The sequence below is a fragment of the Sus scrofa genome, chromosome 9, assembly GCF_054392235.1.
Source record: "Sus scrofa isolate SSC_HxYL_T2T_F1_AM1 chromosome 9, Sscrofa_HxYL_maternal_Yorkshire_Landrace_v2.0, whole genome shotgun sequence".
NCBI lineage: Eukaryota > Metazoa > Chordata > Mammalia > Artiodactyla > Suidae > Sus > Sus scrofa.
The window spans coordinates 129,842,806-129,856,758 of NC_139391.1; the positions used below are offsets into that span (position 1 = coordinate 129,842,806).

Sequence of the window (13,953 nt, forward strand, 5' to 3'; positions counted from 1 at the left end):
AAGACTCGGATCAGATCCCGTGTTTCTATGGCTGTGGTGTAGGCCAGCAGCTACACCTCTGATCCAGCCCCTAGTCTGGGAACCTCCATATGCTGTGGGTGTGGCCCTAAAAAGACAGGAAAAAAAAAAAAAAAAAAGTCTGGTGAAATCTACAGGGGTCCAATGATACTGAGAAATAGATTAAAAAAAATGCTACTGAACAGTGAGTAGTATTCTGTCTTCTGTATTTTCTATTTCTGCCTGAAAAATGGGAAGGTAGGAAAGAATTTTTCTAAAAATTGCTTGGTAAGCTTTGTGCTAATCGCCCTTTGTTGGATACCATTTAGGATGGTAGTGTATTGTGCTTGCATAAGTTAAAAAAGGGTAAAATTTCTCCTCAGGCCACATATTGAGGAGCTCATGCTACACTTGAGTCCCACCTAGGAATGAGCTGAATTGGTCCTGAGGTTGTGACTCTGAGATGTCACATGGTTTTTTAAATCTTTGTTTTCCTCATCTGTGAAATGGAGATAACCCCTGTTTTTCTTTCTGCCTGTGCGTTTTGTAAGGATCTTATGAGTTTATGTAAAAGTACATTTTGATACAGAAACTGTCATACAAGTACAAGGATATCGTTACTGTTTTTTAATCCTAAGGCTTTTTCTTTCTTTCTCTCTTCACCCCCAAAGTGCTTGATTGTCACAGGGTCTATTCATTAGTCCTGCCTTTCTTCCTTTTCCCCAGAAGAAATCTTTTCTTTCTTTTTTTCCTCCCCCATTTGCTTATTAGCTAATGATACCTTCATTTTCAGCAAGAAGTAGTATTTCCTCTGCCACGACCGTGGTCTTTACTGGTATTCTAGGTGCTTTGAAAATGCAGACAAGGCTTCTTGCTATGGACTAGATGTGGGAACAGATACCCCACGCTCAGGATTCTAAAGGCAAATGCTGAAAGTATCTTGCATATGAAAAGTTGGTACTTTGTCATTCTCTCTCCAGTGTGATTTTGTCTGGTTTTGCGATAAGGACTGTTAATTCTCTTTGATTCTTCCTTTCTTACACATGATCTTAGCCAAAAGGCCGAGAAGCGATGAGACTCCCTTTCTTTAGGGGACTTTTCATTTGTTGCAGAGAAGGATAGTGAAGTTAACGTGCCAGGGAGTGGAAAGTGCTTCCAGCCTTTCAGAACTGCTGGAAAATCAACACTTGGTTTGAGGCCAAATCCTGATACAGGACTTGAACTCATGACCTAATGCCAGAGGCAAAACATTGCCAGCCGACCCACACTGACCCTCATACGATGTAGGCATTTAAAATACTTCCTTTGAGTAGTCCTCTTGTTTCTGTCTGGGTGCTTTTTCTCGTCTTCAGCCTTTTCTTCCAGCATTCCTGACTTTTCTGTTAGAAGTACAATTTTCGTTTTCAGATCTATTTTACTCACTGTGTTTCCATTTGCTTGTTACAGTTGCTTCCTTCTTGCTTTCCATTTCTCCTGTGTAAGTTCCTTGTTTTGTTCCTGTTCCTTCCTGTCCTTCTTCTGGATTAAAAATAGTCTTCAGGGTCTCTGGCTTTTTGCCCACGAACTTATCCTTCCTTCTATTTATACAGCAACCTCCCCCCCCCCTCGCCGCTCCCACCACCAAAACATCTTCAGATCCTTTCCTGTGCTCTCAAGGTACTTAGACGCCTGAGTCCATCCTCTGTTATTTACCCCTGTTCTCAGCTGACTTATGAGGCTAACTGACCCTTGTACTCAGAGCTGTAATTGAAAATTTAATCTCTTGTACATAGATGCTGAGTACGGGATTTGCTCACATGACATGTTACTGACAGACCCTGAATTCTGTCTGCATGTGCTGACTCTGTGTGTGGTACAGAAGGAGAAGGGATGGTGACACACTGGCTCGAGGTGCAAGTGTAGCATTTTTCTATGTGCAGCTGAGCCCCAGGGACTGGCTTTCCTCATCCTGCTGCTGTGGGTACCCTGAGGGACCTGCTGCTGTTTGACTTCCACCAAAGTCTTTCTCAAGGAGCTAAAGTTGGTTAAAGTGTTTCTTCATGAGCATTCTTTGGTTAGAGTTGAAGGATTAGGATATTCTTTCCAAAAATGACTTTCTATCCAATGTTTGACCTACACAATCCACAAACAAGTGTCTGCCTGAGGAATAAAGGCTGGTAAGAACTGAAATGAGTGGACTGAAAAGTGCTGATGGCAGCATCTCTGATTTCAGCCCCCAGCCCTAACCTCGGCTCCCTATTTTGCTAAGGGTTATGGCAGCAGGGGTGACGATACTCTTACATGGTGGCAGGTGAAGTTTTAAAAGTTTTCCTCCCATCTGTCTGTCCGTGCAGCTCCCTATGTGGTTATGTCTCCTTGAAAAGAACTAGTCCTGGTCTTAGTTGAGAACACAGGTTGTGGATTTCATCATCCATAGTGAAGTTCACGTTTATATGCAGCCCAGTCTTCCTCCTGTCACTGCTTATGCTATTGTATTAGCCTACAGTGCTTTTCTGTTCATTGATTGACTGAAAAACTACCTACCTTTCAAGTCCCAGCTCAGATGTCATCTGCACTCTTCTGCTTTTCCTGATTCCCACTTCTGGGATAATTATCCTTTTATCTGGATCTTCTTAGCACTTTACCAAAAGCTCTATTAACAGCACTTAGCACATTGTATCCTTTTTTTTTTTTTTTTTTTAATGTTTCTCTTTGCCCTGTTCCTTTGAAAGCCTCAAGGGCAGGGGACAGGGACCATATTTATTTAATCAGTATTCATATTCCCATTACCATGAACCATGTCCAAACCATAATCAGTAGTCAGTAAATATCATATAAGTTCTTTGACCTAATCTCTGTTCTTTTTTTTTTTTTTTTTTTTTTTTTATTAAATTTTATTTTATTTTCCCACTGTACAGCAAGGGGGTCAGGTTATCCTTACATGTATACATTACAATTACAGTTTTTCCCCCCACCATTTCTTCTGTTGCAACATGAGTATCTAGACATAGTTCTCAATGCTATTCAGCGGGATCTCCTTGTAAATCTATTCTACGTTGTGACTGATAAGCCCAAGCTCCCGATCCCTCCCACTCCCTCCCCCTCCCATCAGGCAACCACAAGTCTCTTCTCCAAGTCCATGATTGATTTTCTTTTCTGAGGAGATGTTCATTTGTGCTGGATATTAGATTCCAGTTATAAGTGATGTCATATGGTATTTGTCTTTGTCTTTCTGGCTCATTTCACTCAGTATGAGATTCTCTAGTTCCATCCATGTTGCTGCAAATGGCATGATGTCATCCTTTTTAATGGCTGAGTAGTATTCCATCGTGTATATATACCACATCTTCCGAATCCAATCCTCTGTCGATGGACATTTGGATTGTTTCCATGTCCTGGCTATTGTGAATAGTGCTGCAATGAACATGCGGGTGCATGTGTCTCTTTTAAGTAGAGCTTTGTCCGGATAGATGCCCAAGAGTGGGATTGCAGGGTCATATGGAAGTTCTATGTATAGATTTCTAAGGTATCTCCAAACTGTTCTCCATAGTGGCTGTACCAGTTTACATTCCCACCAACAGTGCAGGAGGGTTCCCTTTTCTCCACAGCCCCTCCAGCACTTGTTATTTGTGGATTTATTAATGATGGCCATTCTGACTGGTGTGAGGTGGTATCTCATGGTAGTTTTGATTTGCATTTCTCTTATAATCAGCGATGTTGAGCATTTTTTCATGTGTTTGTTGGCCATCTGTATATCTTCTTTGGAGAAATGTCTATTCAGGTCTTTTGCCCATTTTTCCATTGATTGATTGGTTTTTTTGCTGTTGAGTTGTATAAGTTGCTTGTATATTCTAGAGATTAAGCCCTTGTCAGTTGCATCATTTGAAACTATTTTCTCCCATTCTGTAAGTTGTCTTTTTGTTTTCTTTTGGGTTTCCTTTGCTGTGCAAAAGCTTTTCAGTTTGATGAGGTCCCATGGGTTTATTTTTGCTCTAGTTTCTATTGCTTTGGGAGACTGACCTGAGAAAATATTCATGATGTTGATGTCAGAGAGTGTTTTGCCTATGTTTTCTTCTAGGAGTTTGATGGTGTCCTGTCGTATATTTAAGTCTTTCAGCCATTTGGAGTTTATTTTTGTGCATGGTGTGAGGGTGTGTTCTAGTTTCATTGCTTTGCATACAGCTGTCCAGGTTTCCCAGCAATGCTTGCTGAATAGACTTTCCTTTTCCCATTTGATGTTCTTGCCTCCCTTGTCAAAGATTAATTGACCATAGGTGTCAGGGTTAATTTCCAGATTCTCTATTCTGTTCCATTGTTTGACCTAATCTCTGTTCTAAAACATGTCTTCATGACTTTTTTTTTTCCATTTGGTAATATTGTAAATCTCATTTTTAAAAATGAAAATATCGATCTAATTTATCTTTTATGTTTCAACTTGGGAAACAAGAGAAAAAATAAACATGCTGCTTTTGCTTCATTTTTGTCATCATTACTTTTTCTACACATTTCATGATCTTAGGAAAATTGTTTCAACTGTTATGGTGACCTCTGTAGGTAGAATGACATGGTATTTAAAGTTAATCCATAAGCTTTGTGATGCTTTGAGTCATGAGTGAAGGATAGACGTCTGGGAACCTGATTTCTGCCTTGGATTCCAAAGTTATTTTGCTTAGGATTTTCACGTATTTTATTTTATCTCATATCTGAGGGCTCCAATTTACCTCAAGCTTGTATTAACCCGATATGAAACCACTTTGGCTTTGTTCCGTGTGACACGTTTTTGTAAAGGGATCTGACGCCCTCCACGCACATAACCACTAGGGTTATGCATATAGTGATGGCGCTTTTCTTAGATTTTGGGGGCAGGCTTGTTGCGTAGGGCACTTTCTGAGGTGTGCTCCTCTCACCAGAATTTATTGGCAAAAAGGGACTTAAAAAAATAAGTGACAATTTCAGGCCCCATTCATCTCACTATTACTACCTAAACCCATCCCTGTGTCAGAGCAGGTGTTGAATGAATTAGTGGGAGTGAATAACCACCCTTAGTAGGAAACACGGTAGATGGGAAGTTGCGGTGGCCTTCGTTCCAGTCTCAACTGCATCACTAATCACTTTGCTGCCTTGTGGAAATTACTCTCCTTCCAACTCTGAGACTCTATTTGCCATCTGCACCAATGAAAGTGACAAAAAGTGCCAAAAAAAAAAAAAAGTATGTAGAGAAAATGAGAAATGTTCTTGTCACCCTCAAATTAATAAAGACCTGTTTTAATCACAGGAAAAAAATAAGTGACAAATTATACTTTATTATATAACATGGTAATATCTGTAGAATATTCGGTTTTTATTAATAAAACTCAGCTCCCTTTGCTCTTTTACCCTTCCTTGAAGTTTCCTCTGTCCTGTGGTCTTACATTTTTTTTTTTTTTTTTTTGCTTTTTAGGGCCACACCCGTGGCATGTGGAGGTTCCCAGGCTAGGGGTTGAATCGGAGCTGCAGACACTGGCCTACACCACAGCCACAGCAAAACGAGATCCAAGCCGTGTCTGCAACCTACACCACAGTTTATGGCAACGGTGGGTCCTTAACCCGCTGGGCAAGGCCAGGGATCGAACCCACAACCTCATGGTTTCTCTTTAGATTTGTTTCTGTTGAGCCACGAAGGGAATTCCCTGTGGTCTTTCATTCTTAACCCTTAAATTTCTACTTGAGGCAAAATGGAGAGCCTGTGCTGGGTGTTTTGGGAAGTCCAGCTGTTGTTTGGTGTTTCCACTCAGACCATCCCAGCATAACTGGCCCTGTCAAGGTCAAGTTTTCTGACTGCTTGTGGTCCTTCTTGCCTTTTGTCCGAGCATGTTATCTTTACTTTCTCTTTGTATAGGGATGCAGTATATTTGCTTTGGAAGTGAAGGAAGAACCTTCTAAAGCAATGCTGTTCTCAAGAGAGCAATGCCACACCATTATCCATATTATTTTCATGAGAAGTGAAAAAACAAAATCACACTTCAACTTTTGCTTTTTATCTTCCAATCTTTGTTCACAGGCACACATTTCAACATAGTTGCAATATGCTCTTTATTCTGTTTTTTAATCAGCAAGATAAATTTTTTTTTCAGAACAGATTCTCTAAAAGCTACTCTCTGGTTTGAATCTTATGTGACATTTGGTATAGTTCTGATGTCATAGACAAAAGAATGCATTTGGACTTTGTGTTTGAGGAGTTTCAGAGTGATTATGCTTATTAGTGGTTAATAAGCCTCATTCCTGTCCTTCCTCCTTGTGAAATCTCCTGTCCTTTATCAGGGCTGTGAGCCTTGGTGAGGAGTTGAGCGTACAGTGCGAGATAGGATGCGTGAGTGAACGTGCAGTGCAGTTCAGCACAAGTGGGTGCCTCTCCTCCCTTCTCCCCGGCACCACTGTGAGTGCTGCTGCTCTGGGGGGCAAAAGACCAGAACCCTCCGGGATGTGGGGTTCAGTATGGCAGATACTAGCCTCCTGTGCCTGTGGAGCACTTGAAGTGTTCTCTACATGCAAAATCCGCACCAGATTTCAAAGATTCAATATGATGAAAATAATGTAAAATAGCTTAGTTATTTTCTACAGTTGTGCCATGTTGCAATGATAGTATCTTTTTTTTTTTTTTTTTTTTTTTGCTGTACCTGTGGCATGCAGAAGTTCCTGGGCCAGGAATGAATGAACCTGCGCCACAGCAGCAACCCAAGCCCCTGCAGTGACAACTCTGGATCCTTAACCCACTGAGCCACTGGAGAATGCGCAAAATGATAGTATTTTGATAGAATGGGTTAAATAAAATATATCATCCTAATTCACCTGTTTCTTTTGACTTTAAAAAAAATGTGGCTACTAGCAAATTTAAAATTGCATATTGTGTCTGGCATTGTATTTCTACTTGACAGGGTAGCTCTGGAGCCTTGTGTTTCAAAATGCAGGGTGGAATTTATGAATGGGTTCAGAAATCAATTTAGTGGGTCAAAAAAAAATTGGAACAGAGTGAAATAAATTTTGATGAGCCTTGTTTTATTTTTAATTTTGGTTTTTTTTTTTTTTTTTTGCTTTTTGGGCCACACTTGAGGCATATGGATGTTCCCAGGCTAGGGGTCGAATCGGAGCCGCAGCTGCCGGCCTGCGTCACAGCAATGCAGGATCCAAACTGAGTCTGTGACCTACACCTCAGCTCACGGAAACACAGATCCCAGATCCCCCACCCACTGAGCGAGGGCAGGGATCAAACCGGTATCCTCATGGATACTAGTCGGATCCATTTCCACTGCGCCGCAACGGGAACTCCTGAAACTTGTTTTAAATATGTGCATGTGTATACTGAATCACATGCAAAATGTGTCTTTTCTTTTTACTGTGAATCAGGGTTAAAAAATTTGAAAGTCACTGTTCTAGTATGGCCCAGCTTAATCAGTGCGTCACCGGGAGGCGTGGTCTGCCTTGTAAGAGGGCAGGTTGGTACCAGAAGCACCAGATCAAGTCCAGGTCTGGATGGTGGAAGCACCATGGGAACAATTAAAAGCCCAAGCAGACCCTGCAGGAAAGTAAACCTTTAGGTGCTCATCCTAAAAGCCTCCCAGGGTAAAGGGTGAACTCGGAACAGTTACAGTTCTGTCGTCTGAAGCCTGGACCTGCGTGCTCAGCCCTGAGGTGTCCCTTGAGTCCAGGAGTGACTTTTGTCTCATTAGCTGCTGCTTGAAGCTATCTTCAGAATTGCCTCTTGGGTGGTGATACTTCCTAAGAAGCAGAGTAGTTTCTTCATGGAGTCAAGCTGGGTTGGACCGGTTTCTCTTTGACCTATAGAGCCTCCACCCACTGTGTCCTGTTGAAATTGAAGAGGCTGTGTCCTCTCATTTAGGGTCACAGCAGCCCTCTTCCCTCTCGATGGAAAGAGAGCATGTCCTTGCTGTTGGCAAGATGGAGGGGCAGTCGCCAGGGCCATGGCTTTGGCTGGGTTCTAATCAAGGACACTTCAAGCCACGCAGAGGGAGTGGGGGGAGCAGGCTCCAAAAATGAAGTTTATGGGGTTGCTTAAGCCTTGTATTTATTCTGACAGTTGTAAAAATTCTTTTGGGCTGACCCATTTTTCCTTTCTTAATTAAAAAAAAAAAATCTGGCAGGCACACGTAAGAAATGTAAAACATGTGACTAATGCTTCAGCTTTTTCTCCTGGAGCCAGATTCCTTAAAATTATACCTTAGACATGCTTGATGTTTTCAAAACAATTGCCCACAAAAGCCACCAAACATTTTGTTTCTGAAACTTGTAGACTTTGAGGCATTCATTTTCAGTAAAGACTCCAAAAGTACAATATTTCGGAGTTACGGAACTGAAATCTTCTTTGGAGATTTTGCTCTGGTGAATTGGATTACCCCAGAAACTGGCAGGGGGCCAGGCTGCCTCTGGCCTCTTTGGCTTGAGCATTTCCAGTCCTGTGGGTAGTTACCCAGAATCTTTGAGGGAGTCAGACTAAATGATCTCCCAAGTTCCCTTGTAGATGGAAGTACTGTGATGCCGGGGACGGGCTGACTTGGCAAGCAGGAGCTGTGTGTATGTGGACCTCTTGTTCTGTACCTGTCATAAATGCTTTACTCATTCCATCATTCATTCACTCATTCAAATTCGAGCCTCTCCTGTGTGCCCAGTATTGTTCTTGGTCTCTGGAGGAAAGTCTGGGAATTTTCCAGCGCTTATCACAGTGGATTTGGGGGCCTCCCAAGGGTAGTTGCAGACTCCCCCTCTCGTGTTCTTTCCTGTGTCTTACTTTTACATCCTCCACACATTAACCTAACGAGGCTCCTTTCTCGTCCTGAATTTTTTCCCCACCTTGCCTCTGTCTGAAATGTCCTCCTCCCCCCTGATGTCCTCTTTTCAAATCCCAGCCATTGCTCCATTGCCAGCTCACGTGCCATTCCTTCCGTGAGTCCACTTCAGTTTCCCAAATGGTGTTCAATTATTTTCTGGGCCCTGTGACACTTGTCTTGTGGTGCCACATATAATTGTGTCAGGTGGGCCTGTATGAAATTGCCATGTTAGCAAGTTAGGAATGGTTGGATATTGGCAAATTTATATGGCTCTCTCTCTTTTCTTTCTTTCTTTCTTTCTTTTCTTTTTTTTTTTTTTTTTAGGGCCACACCCGCAGCATATGGAGGTTCCCAGGCTAGGAGTCGAATCAGAGTAACAGGCGCCGGCCCATGCCGCAGCCACAGCCATGCAAGATCCGAGCCATGTCTGCAACCTACACCACAGCTCATGGCAACGCCAGATCCTTAACCCACTGAGCAAGGCCAGGGATCGAACCCGCAACCTCATGGTTCCTAGTCACATTCGTTTCCACTGAGCCATGATGGGAACTCCTCTATGGCTCTTTTTAATATGAGGAGTGTTCACGTATGGAAATTATCTCTTTACAAATGCACTACACTCATGACTCATGTTTTGCTAAGATTTCTTGGTCTTTTTAATTTTTGTAATATTGTTTTTAAACTACGTCTCATTTAGCTTGTACTTGGAGAGTTGACTTTTAAAACAATCTAATGTAGAAAATCTTTATTAAATCGAATTTTATTAGTCTTAGCTAACTTTCCCTAAAATTCTGATGCAGTAAGCCAGTGTACCAGCTATACCTTTCAACTCAGTTTAACAAGGTTCTATATGATTTTCCACTTCATTTATTACAATGACTTAGTCAACACAGCCGAAGATAAAACTCTGTTATATTACTAGAGCAAATCCTCACTCCTGGCCACACACACTAGTTGACAGTGCTTCACCATTCAGCTTTCCCTATTTGATGGAATACAGATGCCACCTCTACAGCTATTCAGCTCCCAGGGCCCCATCGTGTCTATAAAGATCTAAGGAGAGAGCTGGTGGAACAGTGTTTTGAATCTGTGAGCATCATGTCTGTAGCATTCCTTTTCCTCTTGCCTAGGGTCCAAATGGGATGGAAGGTTAACGTGGTATGATTTTGTTTTTCTCAGCGATTTCATGTTAGCCTCTAGTGATCATTGCTTCCAAACCATCTTGGATTTTGGCAGCGGTGGTTTGCAGGCAGATCTGCCCATTGTTTCCAGTCTACCTTAAATCCCTGTCTGAAAATCAGTATATTTTCCTGTTGCCAGGCTTTAGGCACTTAGGATTCTGTGCTTCTGTGAAGATTCCATTCATCAATCTTATGATCACATCTGCTGGTTCTTTCAGGCTATTTCTCTGGCTCTGGAGACATGCGGTCACTTAAAGGGCTAAGTGCTTTCTTAATATCTCCTTCTTGATCTTGGGCTCTAGTTTCCTCTTCATCACGCTGGTCCTCTCCTTTCCAGTTTGAAGATCATTTTCCTTGATAGTGAAGCTAGACGCTTGAGGGGAGTGAAGCAGTTCTCTTTTCGCTCTGTTATCAGTTCACTTTACTCCACCCATCAGCCATGAGCCACTCCCTTCCTCATTTAGCTCCTCACGCAGCTGAAGAAGGCTGTTTAACTTGACCTTAGCCTGCTCCCAAGGAAAGACTCAATTCATTATGACTATGAACATCCAGGGTACCATGCTTTTAGACATGTGCTGTTCTAAGGACATAGCCTTGATTAAGGGGCCCTTCTTTCTGTCTCTAATAATTTGGGAAATCTGTACAACCACCTCGATTTCTTACAACTCTTGTTTCAGAGTTCCCGTTGTGCCTCAGCAGTAATGAGCCCAACTAGTATCCATGAGGATGCAGGATCGATCCCTGGCCTCACTCAGTGGGTTAGGGATCCGGCTTGGATCCCATGTTGCTATGGCTATGGTGTAGGCTGGCAGCTGTAGCTCCTATTTGATGGGTGTCTAGCCTGGGAAGCTCCATATGCCATGCGTGCGGCCCTAAAAAAAGACCAAAAAAAAAACCCCAAAAAAACCAGCTAAACTTTTATTTCATATTTGGAATATCTGTCCTACCTTTAATGAATTGTCTTCCCTGTTACAGAAGGTTTACACTGATTAAAAAAAAAAATACATGTTTTCCTAATATTTGGGATTCTCTCTGACACTTTAGGAGAACATAATTGCTTTCTCCCAAGGTTTCTGTAAATCCTGCAGCAGTCACTGTTCATTAGTGATCAGCAGCATGTCTGGAGGATTGTTTCATTTCCTCCTATCAGAAAAGCAGATAAAAACCTAGAAAAATGAATCAATAGCAGTTGGTCCTTCTCCTACAGTGAGAAGGAGGAGTCAAAGATGATTCTACGATTTTCAGCTTACTTGAACTAAGAGAATAGAAGTGTTGTTAGCAGAAACAGGGCTTTGGGGAAGAAGAGCTTTGTGGTGCTAATAGGTTGGTTATAATTGGCACAATAATTTCAATTTTAGATAGAGCATGCAGGAAGAGGTTCCCAATAGAAGAGATTTGGGGAATTCCCTCCATGGCTCAGGGGAAACGAATCTGACTAGTATCCAGGAGGACACAGGTTCGGTCCCTGACCTCGCTCAGTGGGTTAAGGATCCGACGTTGCTGTGAGCTGTGGTGTAGGCTGCAGATGTGGCTCGGATCCTGTGTTGCTGTAGCTGTGATGTAGGCTGGCAGCTGTAGCTTCATTCGACCCCTAACCTGAGAACTTCCACATGCTGTGGGTGTGGCCCTAAAAAGCAAAAAAAAAAAGATTTGGAATTACAGGAATACCTTTGAATGTCATTCACACATCGGTGAATAAAGCAGGAAGAATGAATGATTCACTTCTATTCACAAAATAGAAGAATAATGTCATATTCAGGAGGCAAGGAGGCAGAGAGCAGTTAGTCTAGGAGTTAGCAAAAAAGTGTAACAAAAGCATAATTAGTGAAGGAGAAAAACAGCACAGTTCACTATTACATAATGCAGGGGAGACCAGAGTTTTAGCTTATTTAGCACTTACGTACTTTAAAAAACAGATAACACTCTCTAACTTTTGGTTATTTCACCTTTCCAGAGCATATTTAAAAACTGGAAGTTATGGAAAATTCTCTTGAGTAGCCCCAATGGCTCTCATTCCATAGGAAAGGCCATCATTCTTAACATGTTAATTCCTAGTTCATTATGAAGTTAGTTATCTCTATATGGTCATAATAAAGGTTTTGACTTACAATTGAGTGTATGTAGTAAATTTGAAGAGAGTGGGGCTTTTAGAGGCAGACACATAGAAAGAAAAATTGACGATCCACTGGAAGACTATGTTTAAATGTCACTGTCTCACTGTCTCTAATCACTCTCTTAAATTGCACCCTTCCCTAACCTTGGAACGCCCCCCGCCCCCTCTTTCAGTTTCACTCTCCTTGCCACTGGCTAACATCCTTTTACTTGTCATTGGTATAGTGTTTGATTGCCTGTCTCCAGCATTAGAATGTCAGCTCCATGAGGGCATGGGTTTTGGCCGTCTTTCCCCGCTGCTGTCTCCCCAGAGTCTAGAACAGCACCCAGCAGACGGAAGGCACAATGAATATTTGTTGAATGAACGAATGTAAGAAAGCGGTGATGATTAGATGCCAGGCACTGAGCTGTATGGGATCATTTAGCTTTGGAATAAGCATTGCCATCTGTCTCTGTCTCTGGGGACACATGCAGTCTTTTGTAGCATTGGTGGCCCACAGAGCTATGAATGAAAGGTTAAGTCACGCTCGGGGTAGTCTACTTCTGAAGGCATAAAAGCAACACATTTCAGAGACAGTTCTATCAAATAAAACTTTAGGAATATTGGCATTTAAAACAGCCATGATTGGGGAACAACTCTTTGGATATTGAACATTAAATTTCTTAAATGTACTGGTTGTGTTGGGGGACCATTGGCTGAAACCAGTCCACCCACCTTGGCAAGCATAGTGATAGCTGCTTGCATCAGTTGTCTGATGGAGAACTTGGTGCTGCCCTGAGGACGAACTGGGAGAATTTGGGGGCAGGGGGAACTGATAGGATCCTCCCAGGATCCTTGGTACTGGAATCACCTTGGCTGAGAGGTGTGTGGGCCACAAAGGAGGACCCCCATTCCCAAGCCACATGGTAGAGCCGTTCTCCTGGGTTCTCTGACCCTACTGCTCTCTGCCCGGGCGCCCCTTCCCAGTAACATCTTTTGCTTTGTCAGCACGTGTGTCTCCTTGGACAATTCATTTCCGAGTGTTAGACAAGAGCCCATGCTCAGGCCCGGGAACAGGTCCCCTTTCTTGCAACAGTTTGTTAAAAATTCGATTTTTTTCTTGACCTCGTTCGCACCCTGAACATCTTCCTTCCAGGTCTGTTGGAAGGAATGTTAAAGATATTGCCTCCTTCCTTCCCAGTCTCAGAGCCTTTGACACGAAGATGTGGAACTAGTTAGATGTTAGGGCTACAGAGAAGTATGTGGTGGCTGCATTTAGAAATGACTAAGTTAGACACTCTCACCATTTTTTTTTTTTTTTTTTTTTTGTCTCTTTGCCTTTTCTAGGGCTGCTCTCATGGCATATGGAGGTTCCCAGGTTAGGGGTTGAATCAGAGCTGTAGCTGCCGGCCTACACCAGAGCCACAGTAACGTGGGGTCCAAGCGAGTCTCTGACCTGCATCACAGCTCACAGCAATGCCGGATCCTTAACCCACTGAGCGAGGCCAGGGATTGAACCCACAACCTCACGGTTCCTAGTCAGATTCGTTAAGCACTGTACCACGATGGGAACTCCCTCTCTCACCGGTTTTGCTTCAACACCATCACTGCTTTGTTTTATGACATCAGTGGCCCGTTTTTGCCTTTCACATCTTTTTGGCAAAATGAATCAATACAGTTGGCCCCCTGTGTCCATGGGTTCCCCATCTTCAGCGTCAAAAAACTGTGGATTGAAAATATTTGGGAAGAAAAGTTCCGAAAGTTCCGAAAAGCAGAACTCGAGGTTGCCACTTTGGCACTGTTTACATAGCATTTACATTGTCCTGCAGTATCATTAGCCTTGTATGAGCTGTGACATGTAGTCCAGAGATTATTTAAAGTG

The 13,953-nt window shown here is 42.5% G+C and overlaps 1 protein-coding gene and 1 long non-coding RNA gene across 8 annotated transcripts in view; one reads left to right on the plus strand and one right to left on the minus strand.

Moving 5' to 3' along the window:
• Positions 1 to 13,953, plus strand: part of RGL1 (ral guanine nucleotide dissociation stimulator like 1) — a 295,309-nt gene that overhangs the window by 168,838 nt on the left and 112,518 nt on the right. The gene's annotated exons all lie outside the window — the stretch shown is intronic.
• LOC146400184 (uncharacterized) lies at positions 75 to 5,199 on the minus strand. The gene is made up of 2 exons (XR_014816491.1): positions 4,298 to 5,199; positions 75 to 2,824 (listed from the first exon to the last, which is right to left on the minus strand). It is a non-coding gene; the product is annotated as an uncharacterized LOC146400184 (long non-coding RNA).